The sequence below is a fragment of the Camelus ferus genome, chromosome 6, assembly GCF_009834535.1.
Source record: "Camelus ferus isolate YT-003-E chromosome 6, BCGSAC_Cfer_1.0, whole genome shotgun sequence".
NCBI classification, from domain to species: domain Eukaryota; kingdom Metazoa; phylum Chordata; class Mammalia; order Artiodactyla; family Camelidae; genus Camelus; species Camelus ferus.
In genome coordinates, this window is record NC_045701.1 from 6,778,107 (window position 1) to 6,794,607 (window position 16,501).

General features: G+C 40.6%; 1 long non-coding RNA gene across 1 annotated transcript in view; it reads right to left on the bottom strand.

Annotated features, from left to right (window-relative positions):
- The window catches only part of LOC116664077, a 42,506-nt gene extending 26,324 nt beyond the window's left edge, over window positions 1-16,182 (bottom strand). Inside the window, exons 1-2 of the long non-coding RNA XR_004320410.1 lie at window positions 15,976-16,182; window positions 9,138-9,270 (exon numbers count right to left, since the gene is read on the bottom strand). This is a non-coding gene — a long non-coding RNA (uncharacterized LOC116664077). The remainder of the gene's footprint in view (window positions 1-9,137; window positions 9,271-15,975) is intronic.
- Window positions 16,183-16,501: the final 319 nt, after the last annotated feature.

Sequence of the window (16,501 nt, forward strand, 5' to 3'; positions counted from 1 at the left end):
TGACTAGAGAAGAACTTAGAATAAGAAGGAAGTTACACCAATGTCTTGTATTTTGGACCCTTCCAACTCCCTGCGTGTCTTATGCTAGTCTCTAGAGCAGGTATATGAAAGCATATCCCCCAAAGTTAGACAAATTGAACACAGATCCCCAATTTTAGTTCTTTATTCATATGCATATTTATTGAGAAATTCTATAAACCCACCATTACGATTTGCTAATATTTCAAGGCACAGTACATGCAATTGCATCAAGACTTGTACTTCACGAGAGTACATATAAATCTGTATTTCAGATAGTCTTTTATCATTTCCAATTTTTGTAGCTGACCTCTTGTTCTTTCTAATTAGATCATCATTGTTTATATCATGTAAAAAGGCTTGCTCATTCTGGGAGTGGAAGTACAAGCTCAGATATTTTCTTATTTTCACTTGTACTTCATTAATGCATAATATCTCCTGAGAGATAGGTCTTCATTTTTTTGCTGTTGTTTGTCTTGAGAGCAGAAGCTCTGATGGCTTTCATTCTGGGCTATCCTTTCAGGGGTGTTCATATAGCAAACAGCCTTGAAACATAAAAATAGTGGCTCCTTCTGGAGCAGACAGCAGGTTTGTTTACTGTCCAGTATTATAAAATGTCTTTCTCTGGGGCAAAGAGTGGGCAGGTTTTCTAGCAGCCCCATTGTAGAATATTTGGGTTTCCTTCCTCAGGTTTTTGTTTGTTTGTTTGTTTGTTTTTTAGCTGTGGCACCCGGGCTGTCCGCATTGGCTCTGCTCTTTGTTTTTGTGTTTTAAATATGAGGATTGAAATTTTGTTCCTTCTGCATTTTGGGGAGAGAGGGTGGGCAGACTTGGGATAAGAGAGAGACTTAGATTAGTTAAGGAAACAAAAGGAAAGGCCAGCCTGCCAAGTGACTCTGTTGCACTCAGGGACATACACACAACTAAACACATACCTGCTTGGGAAACAATTAATCCAACTAGTTCCACGCTTATGATATGATAAATTATCCTCCTCAACAAAGACTCCAGCATGTCAGACGCATCAGATCCAAGCACTTGAGCAGTGTCACACTTCACGCCTGCGGGTCTTTAAGAAGATTGATGATCTGACGTGCTGTGAGAAGACCACCACCGCGCTCCACCCCTGTTCTCCGTGTTCTAAAAACAGTATTTCAGTTTAAGGGAACTAAAGGAAAGTTTTGAAAACTGCTGGGCAATCTCCTCCTCAGAAGTTTTAGAGGGAAAGTCATCTAAGCTTCCAGAAGTCAGAAGAATGCTTATGTGTGTGTATACGGGGAGGCAGGGAGATCAGCGGGGAGGCTGAAAGAAAGGGGAGGAGGAGACACAGGTGTAAATGGGAATTTTAGTGGACTTGGCAATTTGTTGTGCATCCTGACCATAAAACGCTGCTCAAATGCCCCACTTGTGTTCCGTGGCAACATACTGGATGGAAATCTTTCTGGGAGTTACTGAATACCTGTTTGTTGGAGATTGCAAAGGTACATGGCAGGGAAGGTTCCTGAGGATGGATGAGTAGTTGGGGGAGAGGGAAGGAAGGCGAGAGAGGCAGGATGTGGGGTTGGGCAGCAGTATTAGGATTTCTGGAGTTCTGTTATTTGCAAGTCTTTCTTACTTTCACATCCTTTGAAAGCCCTGTGATATTTCATTCACTCGCCAAGCCTGTCTTTGCCATCCCCAAGGTGATTCTGGCTCGTGATCATTTTCTAGTTCATGACAGTGCTATGAATGCAGGAACAGTGGGCACCCATCTGCTTCCTGAGACTGTGTCTCTCTCACAAAAGGATGGCTGCATGTTTCTGAATCTTTTGGGGGAGGAGGAAGCAGGACATGAATAAAGGTATAAAGAAAAATAAACCAACTCACCTGTAATCAAGATAAATATAAGTCAATAATTTTTCTTGACCATGGTTAGGAAATTTTGAAGTTAGTGAAGAGAGTAAATGGAAATTTTGAAATTTCCTTATTCTCAGGAAAAAATCTCTTTTATCCTTGATGGTATGTCAAAATGCCCCAGCTCTAAATTAGAGATGAGCATAATGAGATTACAGGATTGGCATCTAGCCCAGCCTCCTCATTTTCCAGAAGAAACTTAAACTCAGAGACATAAAGGGTTTTACCTGAGGTCACACAGCACACCAGAAACAAAACCAGGTCTGGAACCTCAGGACCCATGTTAAGCATCAGCTCTCCTTTTAAAATGCAAAATTTCCTGGAAGGATCAGAAGTAAGACTTTTAATACCTCCCTTGAAATGCATTTTCCCCTTGGCAGGAGAAAGGAAGGCAGCTGAAAATCTTTGAGTTCTAGAGAGGTAGAGGGCACAGAAAAGGTGACAAGAACTCTGAAAATAAACTGTTCTTTAATATTATTGTCTCGAAGCACGCAGTCCACACAGTCATTTTCTCAAAACTCTGTTGTCACTGTGCCACTCTCCTGCTCAAAAATCCTCCACGGGCTCTATCATCACCTACAAATGAAAACCAAACTCCTTAACTGCACCAAAACCAGCCCCAGCTTTCAGAGCCACCCCTCTCCTGCAGTGTCTCCACACCTGGTCAGGTACCTACTTTGGGCTGGGCACTGTGAAGATGGAGGGGGACACAGTAGCAATGACCAAACAAAGGCCTTTCCCTCAGAGGGCTCACACTGAGTGGAGGGGGGACAATGACCAAGTAGGGAAATGAAAGGACCCCATGAGTTATGTGAACTTAGGAGAAAAGCAAACGTGATGAAGTGACAGAAGTAGCTGGTGGTGCTGAGGTGGGAAGGGGGAGCATCTAACTGCTTTATCTGGAAGTGACATTTGAATTGGGATCCAAAGGCACTGATGAGCCAGCCCTAGGAAGAGCTAAGGAGAGAACTTTCTAGACAGAGGGAACCGCCGTTTCTCCAACTGAATGGCTAGCCAGTGCTTGCTTGTCTTCACTTCTTTGTTAACGCCATTTCCGCTGCTGGAAATGCCTGTCCCACACTTGCCTAGACTGGCCAGACTCGTTGGAAACAGTGCTTACAAGTGTGGGCTCTGGGTTAGCTGTGGTTGGTTCCCCATTCACCACCTACAAGTTGGGTGGCTTTCAGTAAGTTACTTTGACCTCTGTGAGCCTTAGTTTCCTCATTTTTAAAGTGGAGATGATAATGAAACCCATCATAGGGGATTACTATGAAAATTAAGTAGAATATATCATATAAAACAATTTAACATGGTAAAACACACAAAAGGCAATTCATATTGGTTATTATCTACTCTTCCAGACCCAGCTCAAATCGTATCTCTTCTGTACACTTTCTGAACAGTAGTAGCCCAAAGTCGAATTTATTTTGTTGGACTTCTCAAGTTTCTGGATCTGAATACCCCCAGGTCCCCCATGAGTTTTTATATCAATATTCTCTTGTATATTTTGTATATCTTTTTCATTCATCTCCCCTAACAGGTTGTGAGTCCTTTCACTATAATTGTGGCTTATCCTTGCTTTGCCTTGCTCATCTTAAATGACATTACATGTGTGTTCAAAGTACATGTGTATGGGTGGCCAAGGGAAGTGGGGAATGGAGAAGCAATGCTTATTGTCGGTTGTATTCTGGTTTTATTCACCTGATCGTGGTGGCCAGAGTCGAAGATAGCCCCCCACTGATCTGCTCCTGGCATTCATGCCCTTGAATAGGCCTCCCCCTTTCACGATACCTATGACTTGCTACTGTTCAGTAGAATATGACAAAGATGATGGGATGTCGCTTCCATGATTAGATTGTGTAAGAGTATGACTTCCATCTTCCTAGCAGAGTCTCAGTCTCTCTTGCTTTCTCACTCTCTCTCTTTATTGAGTTATATTTGACATATAGTATTTTATTAGTTTAAGATATACAATATGTTATTATACATTATGAAGTGGTCACTACAATAAGACCATCTGTCACCATGCAAAGTTGTTACAATCTTACTGACTGTATTCCCATGTATGCATTACATCCCTGTGACTTACTTATCTTAGAGTGGGAGCTTTGTACCTCTTAATGGCCTTTGCCTGTTTCATCCTTCTCTCCACCCTCACCTTCTCTTTGGCAGCCACCAGTTTGTTCTCTGTATCCATGGGTGTGTTTCTATTTTGTTTTGTTTTATTTGCTCATTTGCTTTGTTTTTTAGATCCCACATATGAGTAAAATCATACAACATGTGTCTTTCCCTGTCTGACTTACTACACTCAACATAGTACCTTCAGATTGATCCATGTTGCTTCAAATGGCAAGACTTCAATCATTTTGAATTCGTGTTTTCATTTTCTTCAGGTAAATATCCAGAAGTCAGCTACTGGATCATATGGTAGTTCTATTGTTAGTTTTTTTAGAGCTTCCATACTGTTTTCCACAGTCGCTGTACCAATTTACATTCTCATCACCAGTGCATGAGGGTTTCTTTTTTGCCACATCCTTGCCAACAGCTGTGTCTTGTTCTTTTGGTAATAGCCATTCTCACATGTGTGAGGTGGTATCTTACTGTGGTTTTGATTTTTATTTCACTGATGATTAGTGATGTTGATTATCTTTTCATATGCCTGTTGGCCATATGTATGTCTTTGGGAAAATGTCTACTCGGGTCCTCTGCCCATTTTTTGTTTTTTTGATACTGAATTGTATGAGTTCTTTATATATTTTGGACATTGACTCCCTTATTGGATATATTGTTTGAAAATATCTTCTCCCATTCTGTAGGTTGCCTTTTCATTTTGTCAGTGGTTTCCTTTTCTGTGCAAAAGCTTTTTAGTTTGATGTAGTCCCACATGTTTTTATGCTTTGTTTCCCTTGCCTGAGGAGATATATTCAAAAAATGTTGCTAAAATCAATGTCAAAGAGGTGAATACCTATATTTTCTTATGGGGGTTTTATGATTTCAGGTCTAAAATTTAAGTCTTTAAACCATTTAGGGTTAATTTTTGTATATGGTGTACAAAAGTGGTCCAGTTTCATTCTTTTGCATGTAGCTGTCCAGTTTTCCCAACACCACTTACTGAAGAAACTGTCATTTCCCCATTGTATTTTCTTGCCTCCTTTGTCAATCAGTTAATTGACCATATGAGCATGGGTTTATTTCCAGACTCTCTTTTCTGTTTCATTATCTGTATGTCTAATTTTTTGCTTGTAGCATACTGCTTTGATTACTATAGCTTTATAGTATAGTTTCAAGTCTGAGAGTGTGATACCTCCAGGTTTGTTCTTCTTTCTTGAAATTGCTTTGGTTATTGAGGGTCTTTTGTGTTTCCATACAAATTTTAGGATTATGTGTTCTAATTCTGTAAAGAATGCCTTTGAAAAAAAAAGAATGCCTTTGATATTTTGATAGGGATTACATTGAATCTGTGGATTGCTCTGGGTACTATGGATATTTTAACAATAGATTCTTCTAAGCAATGAGAACAGTGTCTGTTTCCATTTATTTGTGTAACTTTCCATTTTCTTTCCCCAGTGTCTTACAGTTTTCAGAGTATAGGTCTTTAACCTCCTTGGTTAAATTTATTCCTAGGTATTTTATGCTTTATGATGCAATTGAAATGGAATTGTTGCCTTCATTTGTCCTTCTGTTAGTTCATAATTGGTGTATAGAAATGCAACAGATTTCTGTATATTAATTTTATATCCTGAAAATTTACCCAACTCACTATTAGTTCTAATAATTTTTTGGTAGAATCTTTGGGGTTTTCTACAGATAATATGTCATCTGCAAATATTGACAGTTTTACTTCTTCCTTTACAATTTGGACGACTTTAATTTTGTCTGCTTGCCTAATTGCTGTAGCTAGAATTTCCAATACTATTTTGAATAAAAGTGGTGAGAGTGGGCATTCTTGTCTTATTCCTGATTTTAGGGGGAAAGCTTTCAGCTTTTAACCATTGAGTATGATGCAGCTGTGGGTTTGTCATATATGGCCTCTATCATATTAAGGTATGTTACTTCTATACCCACTTTGTTGAGAGTTTTTATCATAAACACATGTTAAATTTTGTCAAATGCTTTTTCTGCGTCCATTCAGATGATCATATTTTTTATCCTTCGTTTTGTTAATGTGGTGTATCATATTGATTGATTTATGAATGTTAAACCATTCCTGCGTCCCTGGAGTGAATCCCACTTGATCATGTTGTATTCCTCTTCTGATGTATCATTGAATTCAGTTTGGTAATATTATGTTGAGGATTTTTTGCATCTGTGCTCATCAGAGATATTTGCCTGCAGTTTTCTTTTTCTGTGGTTTCTTTTCCTGGTTTTGGTTTCAGAGTAATGCTGGCCTTGTAAAATAAGTTTGAAAGTATTCTTTCCTCTTTAATTTTCTAGAATAATTTGAAAATGATAGATACAAACTTTAAAAAAAAAATTTAGTCGAATTCACCTGTGAAGCCAACTGAACCTGGACTTTTGTTTTTTGATTACTGATTCAATTTGGTTACTAGTAATCAGTCTTCAGATTTTCTGTTTCTTCATGATTCATTCTTGGAAGGTTGTATATTTTAAGGAAATTATCCATTTATTCTTGGTTTTTTAATTTGTTGGCATATTATTGTTCATAGTATTCTCTTATAATCTCATATTTCTGTGGTGTTGGTTGTAATTTCTCCTCTTTCATTTCTGATTTTATTTATTTGGACTCTCTTTTTTCTTTATGAATCTGAGTAAAAGTTTGTCAATTTTGTTTATCTTTTCAAAGAACCAACTCTTAGTTTCATTGATATTTTAAATTTTTCTTTTGGTCTCTGTTTCATTTATTTCTTTTCTGATCTTTATTATTTTCTCTCTGCTACTAATTTTGGGCTTTGATTATTCTTCTCTTTCTAATTCATTTAAATATACTTTTAGATTGATGATTTGAAATTTTTTTCTATCCTGAGATAAGCCTGAATTACTGTAATCTTTCCTGTTAGAACTATTTTTGCTATATCCTGTAGATTTTGAATATTTGCATTTCTACTTTTATTTATCTCAAAGTATTTTTGATTTTCTATTTGATTTCTTTGTTGACCAGTGGTTGTTTAGTAGTATATTACTTAGAATTCGACTAAATGTGTTTTTTCCAGTTTTATTTTTGTAGTTAATTTCTAGTCTCACCCTATTGTGGTCAGAATGTGTCACTTAAGGTGAGTGTTTCCTTATTAATTTTCTGTCTGGATGACCTAACATTTGATGTGAATTGGGTATTAAAGTCCCCTACTATTATTGTGTTGCTGTCTATTCCTCCCTTTATTTCTGTTAATATTTGCTGTATAGATTTAGATGCTCCTATGTTGAGTACATAAATTTTTACAAATGTTGTATTCTCTTGTTGGATCAACCCCTTTGTCGTTATGTAATGTACTTTCTTGTCTTTTGTGAGAGCCCCATCTTTCTTTTCTTTTCCATTTGTATGGAGCATCTTTTCCCATCCCTTTACTTTCAGTCTATATGTGTCCCTTTCTCTCTTCTACTTCTGGAGCCCCTGTAATGTGAATGTTAGTACACTTGATGTTGTCCTAGAGGCCCCTTAAATCATCTTTAAAAATTCTTTCTTCTTTTTGCTGTTCTGATTGGGTGATTTTCACTATTCTGTCTTCTAGATAACTAATCCATTCATTTGCGTCATCTAATCTGCTGTTGATTTCCTATAGCATATTTTTGATTTTCAGTTATTGTATTACTCAGTTCTGATTGGTTCTTTCTTATGTTTTCTAAGTCTTTGTTGAAGTTCTCACTGAGTTCTTCCATCCTCTTTCACTGAGTTCGGTGAACATTCTTATGACCGTTTCTTAGAACTCTTTTATCAGGTAAATTCCTTATCTCTGTTTTATTAGGGATTTTTCCTGGGGTTATATTTTGTGTTTTCACTTGGAACGCATTCTTCTATTTCCTCATTCTATTTGACTTTCAGTCTTTGTTTCTATGAATTTGGTTAAACAACTACTTCTCCTGGTCTTGAAGGAGTGGTTGTGTGTGGGAGCAGCCCCTGTGTGGACTGCTTGTACCTGCCCACTTTGGCAGGCGGAGTAGAGTGAGCAGGTGTGAGTGGAGTGCAGCCCCTGGGGAGTTCTGTGCCTGAGGCCATCCTGGCAGGGCATCTGGGGCTAGAATGGGCCTAGACTGGGGTCAGTACCTGGGGAGTGCTTAGCCCAAGGCTGACTTAGGCAACTCTGCCTGGAGCTGACCCTGGCCAGGGGCAGTCCCTGAGCCAAAGGCCCCTTGTCAGGGAAGCTGGAGCTAGAACAGGTGTGGGCCAAGGGCTGCCCTGGGGGTACTCAAACAATAGCTCTTTCCAGTGCCCCAGCCCCGGAGAGGGCTGCAGCAGTTCCCTGCTCTTTTGGCAGAAGCTCCAGGGTTTGTAAATGGATTTCCAGCTCAGATAGTCTATATGTCCTTTAAACAGACGGGGTTTTTTACTGTGTCCCAGTGTGGGGGGTTCTTCCCTGGGGCCCCTTTACAGTAACAAATGTGACAGGTAGCATCCTGCTCCCATGGGGTCACCAGTCTAGCTTCAGCCCCCACGGAGTATTGCTTTTACCCTGCTGGTTGCACATGGAACTTATGCATTTCCAGGTCTTCCCATTAGAAGGTCAACTGAACCACAAGGTAGAGAGACTAAAGCCTGAGCCATTCTAGAGGCTCTTAAGAAAGAAAATCATATCAAACATATGAGGGCTTTCAACATAAGCAGATGCACTTAGCTTTTTTTTTTTTTATTATTACTATGATTTTGAAATAAAGGCAAAAGTGGCATTCCTTCTAATAATGAGTTTTTGACATGGAAAGACATTCTGTCCCCAGATCACACTCTGTTTACCTCCAGCTCAGATTGGAAGCCTTCTTACTTTTTCAAGAGAGAAATATGATCACAAGTATCATTTGAAACAAGGAATGCCAGAAAGTTATCTGAGTGTTGGGGTCAGTTTGGGGCTATAAAAAGATATCCCTTTAAGACGCCTTTTTTCTTTCAGCTAGCCCCAAATGGACCATGAGGGCACTGTCAGATAGGAGGGCCCCATGTCCCAACTTCTGGACCCCTGAGCCCCGCCTCCTGCTTCCTTTAATGTCTTCTCTCAGCCTTCCTCCTCTGAGTAGCATTCCCTCTACCCCACTTCCCATAGACGCCGTTTTACACTTACCTACAAATTCTTAACTCCACCTCCTGTCTTCTCTGTTAGTAGTTGGTGGCCTATGTGAAATCATTCTCTGAAAGGATTCACAGCCCTTGGAGAAAGAAAACTTGTTTATCTTCTTCCAAGGCTAAGTAAAGTCCTAAAAAAAAAAAAGCCTGTTGGCCCTCCCTGGAAAGAAGATTCAGATACTCTCTTTCTTCTTTGAGATACACATCTATATGCCCTCCTAACCCTTATAAGGAACGGGCCCAGCGTTGCCTTTAAGAGCAGGACTCATTCATGGGGTTCATAGTCCTAGCTTAGCCACTTAGAGCTGTGTGGCCCGTGGCAAGTTATTTCATCTCTCTGGACCTTGTTTTTTAAGTGGGGGACAATAATAACACCTATACTGTAGCTATGATGTCACATACTTAGAATGGTGCCTGGCACTGAGCCAGCACTCAGTAAATGTTAACTATTATTATTAATGTCCCAAAAGGAACAGACAGATAAAACCAGGCGGTTTTCATTTCTGATTACAAGGAGTTTGATCAGGACACAACTAGGGAAAATTAGAAAGATAGATATTTGTCTTCCCCACTTTGCATTTTTTTATTCAGGTCCTCCTTTACCGCTGTCTTTCCCTGGTTCCTTTCCTCTGTTCCCTTCTTGGCCAAAGCCCCTTGGGTCAGTACCCCACCTGGGCCCACCTCCTCCAAGCCTCAGATTTTACTGTCCCATTTCCTTCCTCATCACATCTCTCCCCTGTCCTTGTCCCTAGGGCTTTTGCCAGCATCTGATCAGCTAATTTGTGCCAACATGTTAATCATTCTTGGTTTAAATCAATCGTTCTCAACTTTTTAAAATATCTCCACACTATGCACATGAGATACATAATAAATTTCCATTTGTAACAACAGTCTTCACCACCCCCCGTGATTTCGGCTTAGTGGAGAAAGAGGGTGTGGTTTAGGATAGAAAAGCACCCCAACCCAGCAGGATCTCACCCCCGGCCCCTCGTGACATTGAGAATCGCAGCACGTGCTGCCTCCCAGATTTGTCTTTTGACAGGTACCTTCAGTGACTTAGCCCAAATAATGTCTGATGGTGAAAATGGAAGACTTTGCAGCAGAGCCATGTGTAAGGCTGAAGGGTTGTTGGTTGGGGACTTAGGAGATGGCATGTTTGATCATGTTTCTAGTCACACATGTAATCTATCCTCTCCAACGATCTCTTAAAAAAAGAAACAAAAACCAAGTGACTGTGGTTTCTTAGCCTGATTTTCCTCTGGCTTTCAAATGAAATATTAGACTAGCTCTCCAAGGCCATCCTCTGCTACTGTGTTTAGAACTGGCCCTGGGGAAAGGGTAATGTCTTTGTTTAGAAGTAGGAGTGATTTGGAGATTCTCCTCTCTACTTATTCAAGGCAATATATTAACTGTTTAATAGGGGAAGCCTTCTTGCCACTGAGGGCTCTGGTTAGCCTGGAGGGCAGTGTTGGCTGAGGAAGGCAGGATAGGCTTTCTGCTTCTACCCCTTAGGCCAGCCAGGGCCCAGTGACTACCTACACCTGGTGTTGGTGTCCTAGCCCGGGATGTCCTTGATGGCCCCAGTTTCCAGTCTCCATTGAATGAGTTAAAAAATAAATTTCTCTGGGAGGAAGTATACCTCATGCTGTAGTTCCCATTCAGCTCAAGTCAAGGGAAAAGATGACCAGTCAGATCAAATTCCACATATTTAATTCTGACTCCATAAAACCATCTAAGTTGTTTAGTATTTTTGGCATCAAAACAAACTCTTCCAACTTGATCTGGGTAATTGTACACGGACGTTGCTTTAAAATATCCTGTAAATGGTACAATTTGTGTGTGTGTGTGTGTGTGTGTGTGTGTGTGTATGGATATACTAGAACAGTGGTTCTCAAACACTGCCATATTTTAGAATCAGGCTACAAACTAGACCAATTAAATGAGAATCCCTCAGGCATGGGTATTTTTAAGTTTCTCAGTTGGTTTCAGTATGCTGCCAGTTTGAGAACTGGAGTGCTGAAAGAAAGAGATCTGTTGAAAAAAACAGAACAAAACAAAACAAAACAAAACAAAAAATATTTCAGCCCCAAAGAAGGCTTATCTCTAAGATCCTTTTTCAGCTCTAAGTTTCTCTGATTAAATAAATATTTGTTGCTTTACAAAAAGAAAAATACATCTGCCAGACTGTCTCTTGCACCTGACAGTTGCAAAACATATGAACAAACCAAAAAATCTTTTGGTTCAGAAAACACAGTCCCTGGACTAGAAACTTTGAGACATGCCAAATACAAGTTCTGAGAATTTCTCAGTTTTCTTATGTGCTGGCCCTGTCTAGTCTCACGCAAACCTTCTTAGATGTACATGGGATTTCTCCAGGGAAGATGCCCTACCCCAGAAAAGCAAAGACTAAAAACTAGAGTCCAGGTGGAAACCAGATTCCCTGGCTAAGTGTTGAGTGGTGCCTGTCGCATGTGTGTAGATGGAGGTCTGGGACTCAAACTAGGCTGCCCGAGGCATCATTAATTTCAATTAGGTGGAAAGTCTTTGGAGTGTGGGTTGCTCTAGTGACAGTCATTTCGGGATGTCCTGCTTAGCATGCTTTTTCCCCCCAAGGATACTGCTAATGGAGTTTAAGGTCCTTTCGTCTCAACAGAGGCTTTATTAAGTCTCCTCACGTATGTAAGCACCTGTAGCTGCCCTGTTCCCTCTTAATTCATTTTCTGTGCCGCATTCAAGAATATTTGGAATCTCCACAAGAACAAATAAACCTCTGAACTCTGATACACGTGTAATCTGCCAAGGTCCACCCCACAGCTCCAGTCTGTCCCTGAGCCTGGCTGAAACAACGTCAGAAAGCATCAGTGTTTCCTGTAATCCATTTGCCGAAGACAGTGCTCCAGACGTGTCATGTTTCCTGTTTCAGTGCCCGGCATTTGCTTCTCCTCCGGTAGCTGGGGCTAGGGGTCAAGGGAGACTCTCAAGGGGACAGATTTGTTAAGGAAAAAAATGTAGTCCCTTTAGCCCCCAGGGACTGACCACTCCTTATCTGCTTTCCTTTCTCTTCTTTATTTGCACTCAGTGGATGAGTGCAGACTCTGTGTACAACAGAAAGCACAACTGAAAGTTCTTACACGAACCAGCTGTGCGACCCTGGGCCTCAGTGGCTTCCTCTGTGAGATAATAATTCCTCAGTATACGCTACATTTCTCTGATTCTGTTCTAATAAGCATCCATGGTAAAAATGAGGTTATGTCTATTGCCACAGGTAGCCTTCTGACTCAGCTCCCTCTTGACAGCAAGTTTGTGGCCCTAAGACAGGCAGACAGCTTTCCGAATACTGGACAGAGGCTACCCTGGCTGTATCAGGGAAGCAGGGAGGCCAAGGGCTTGAAAGATGGGTGCAGTACGCCTTTCCCACTTTCTCTGTCAACTATCAGCACCAAGAAACGCTGGGGACACTTCTCCCTCTCGTAATTACTTAGGAAGGAATGTCATAGCCTCAAGCATAATTAACAGCATTTTAATTCATTCTCTCTTTTTAGGCTGTTCACATACTTGCTGTTGCAGGAATGAGCACCGCATTATGGCGTGTTAACTTTTTAAAATGAGGCCAAAGATGCTGGACTCTGGCCATCCCCATAAGGAACCTTGATTTCGGCTTAAACTTGGGTTGGAGGGAAGCATTCTGTGATTGTGATGACGATGCAGAGGCCTGCCCAGGTCCTGGGCTCCCAAAATGAGATATAGACAGCATTTAGCTATGCTTATCCGAGGGAGTGCCCTCTCATTATGTGACCAGCAGGGAAATGTTCCACAAGGAAACCGCCCACTGACAAGTCACACAGTCAGCCGCGAGACTGTCATGGCGCAGCTGTGGGTTTGCCCTGTCTCTCCTCATCCTCCTTACGCTGGACCAGCACCCCTCCCTACCTGTCAGGGCAGCCATACTCACCCTCTGCAGCCAGAATTTTACGGATAAGGAAAGGTTCTTGTGTATTTGCTCATGAAAGACACTGCATGCTATTCCCCAAAGTGGAATGGAATGAGGTCCTTTCTCAAAATCTCATGAATGTCTTTTCTTCACTTAAAACACAAAGACATACAGCCGTACACATGCATCTGCACACGTCGACTTCACAGAAGCAACTAGTTCTGTCTGTCTTTTAATTTCATACCCGGTGATAACAAGTTATTTCAAACAGAAGCCGTAAAATGTGCCATTGACATTGGTTGAAATTTAGGGCATCCTGCTCTCCTATACATCATCCCTCACTTCTGAACTATTCATAACCACTTAAATGTGATTTATGGATACATAACTAGAATTGTATCCTGATAATAAGAGCTTTATGTGTTTTTATTTCTCAGAATGTAGAAGTGCTTGGTAGCAATTGGAGATTAAAACATAGTAAAATTATGTGTGTTAATTATGTAATATAAATATACATGTAATATATGTGTATTGGCCAAAGCTCTACAATGAGAGATGCCATGTCAAAGAGCAGTAAACTGTCAGGAATCTATGAATATAAATAGTTTTTAGCAATAGCATATTATCAAGGCATTCTTAACTACATTTGGCATTTTGGGAGCAAGAAAAATGCTGGGATTTCATTAAACTGCAACGCAAAGGAAATGGAGAATTTGGATCCTATGTGGGCATGTCCTTGAAATGAGTAGATTGCACAGAAAAGCTGAAAGGTTTATTCTTGCAAAATTGCCCTCCTCCTTGCAAGAGAAATCTCAATTCGTTTTTAAGCGCCGAGAAATTAACAGAAAAAACCTGGTAAATAATTAAGAGTGTGTTTAAATGTCATATACAATATTATTCATGATGAAAGTGAAGTTTATAAAAGATTCATTTGTTTTCTTACTCATATAAAATAGCAAGATCAAATAGAGTGAAAAACTATTTTTGTGATTTATCTAAATTGTGTACACTGTTATTTGATCCTAGGAAAATTACAGATGGTGTTTAGTGGTTCGCTCTAGAAGAATATTTCTTTTCAATGATGTATGCTAAAGGTATATAGCAAGTTGAAATTATAAATGATTCTTATTATGAAACACCAAGGCAATATTTTTTACTGTATTTTGGGTGCCAGGATATCACCCCAGGTACCTCATTTAAGCCAGCCAATCTGTGCTGTTCTCAGAAAAGAAGAATGCATTTCTGGGAAATTCGCCATTTGAAATTCCAATGGTTGCTTATCCCTTTCTTAGGCTAATGGTGCCAGTTGCTAAGAAAACAGGGCTTCTTGGCTGGCCAGAGGACGTAGCTCTTTCTCTGTGTTGCTGCAAGATCAGGGATCAACTCTGAGACACTCATTGTCCCGGAAAATTAGTGTATTGTGAGCTTTCTCAAACTTGGCATCCAAGAGTATAATCCATATTGCTTGTTTTTTGATCCCAGGGAAGGTGCTGATAACAGTTTTGAAGTCTGTGTGCTAGCTCCCAAGATGCTCATATTGTTAAAAAAAAAAAAACTTGAGGTCTGGCTGGCTTGTAGGAAGACTTAGGGGAAGAATTTCCTAAGACAGAGCCAAAGAAGAGGGGCTGGTTACAGCTTTTAGTCCTATTTTAACCCCCACAGGGTTCTTTCTCTCCCAACCCTAATGATAAGATACATTAATTTCGGGGTATGCTGTCTCTTTATGCTCTCTTGGGCTCTATGCTGGACCCCTGATGATGATGCTGAAGATATACTCTTAGGAAAGGATCCTTTCATTTTTGTGCCTGCTCAGCAATCCAGATTTGGCCAGAAACAAAATGGCTCACTGTCTCAAGACAGGAGTCCATTATAGGAAACAGGCTACCGGAAGCAGTAGTCAGATCTGTGGGCACCAACACAAAATCTCGTTTCCTTTTGTAAGCTATATTCTTTCTCCAAACCCTTCTGAGTATGAAATTCAAAGCCTTTCTAGCTAGGATTACTGAAGCAAAGAGGATGCTAGGTAGAAGAAGTTGAGTTGAAGGGAGAAAGATTCTAAAGGAAGACAATGACCTTTAAAGATCTGTGGAGTGAATGGTAAAGGAAAGCAGTGTAGACTCAGTGTTCCCTGCCTGAACAATTGGCTAACTCATTGGTGCAACTCCCTGATTGTAAACTCTAACCTGCTCCCTGCCATTAACATCCCCTCTTCTGTGGCAGTGATGTTTGTCCCCTCTACCCGTCTTCTTTCCTCACAAAAACAATAATACAGTTGTTATCATAAACAACCATTCATTATCTAGTATGTGCCCGGCCACATACATATGCTATTAACAATCTTTGCAGAGGCCATTCAAGGGGAGTTAAAATTTCCTCTTTTTACAGCGAAGAAAACTGAGAGAAAGAGAAGTTAAATAACTTACCCCAGATCAGGGAGTTAGCAAGTGGCAGAGCTGGTTTCCAGTCAAGTCAGTTTTAAATCTGGCCTGTCTGAATCCACTCTCTGAACCACTCTGCTGTACTCATGCCTCTGTAGGGATACAGATAAAACCTTCTTTCTTCTTGCTTCCTCTCTCCATCTCTACTCCAGAGCAGCAGCTCAGGATCCTCCCCAAACCTCACGCCCCAAATCCAGGCCTGTTTGATACCAGAACTTCACCATTTCCCACTAAATTCGCACTGTCCTTTACAAGTAGCCAGGAGTACTTAGAATGTGGCTATTCCAAATTAAGATGGGCTCTAAGTGTAAAATACATACGAATTTAAAATTCTGAGTATGAAACAAAGAAAGTAAAACATCTCATTGGTAGTTTAATATTGATTTTGTGTTGAAATGAAAATATTTTAAGTACATTGGATTAAATAAACTATATTACTAAAATGAATATTACCCACTTCTTTTTACCTTTACAGTGTGACTCCAGGACAATTTAAAATTACATGTGGGGTTCGCACTGCTTTTCCATTGGGCAGCCCCGCAGGAGACTGTACAGCATCTTCATAGAAGGGTGTAGTGAGACGTGTTGCCAGCCTGCTTCGGGAACTTTCCTATCTCTGTTGCTCCAAGCCTTCATCTCTCTGCCTCAGTATTTCAAAAGGAATTGCTTCTCACAAAAGGTTGGGGAACCCTGGCATATCGTAGAATCTCAAGGTTAGAGAGAGAAACTTACAAACCACCCAGCCTAAATCACCCCAGTAGTACTTCTCTAATCCCTGTTTTGGCAGCAATGTTGTGGGGATTATGTCACTGTTGCAAAGGCTCACTGCCCCTTACACTTCCCAGCCCACTGATGCCAAGCTTGGCCAGAGGACTTGTAGCTGCCCTTCCCCAAGGGACAGCTACACATCCCCACCCTTTTTAACTCAGCAGTGGCCATGGGACTTGCTTTGGTCAATGCAATATGAGCACGCATGTCCCTTCTGAGTCGTGG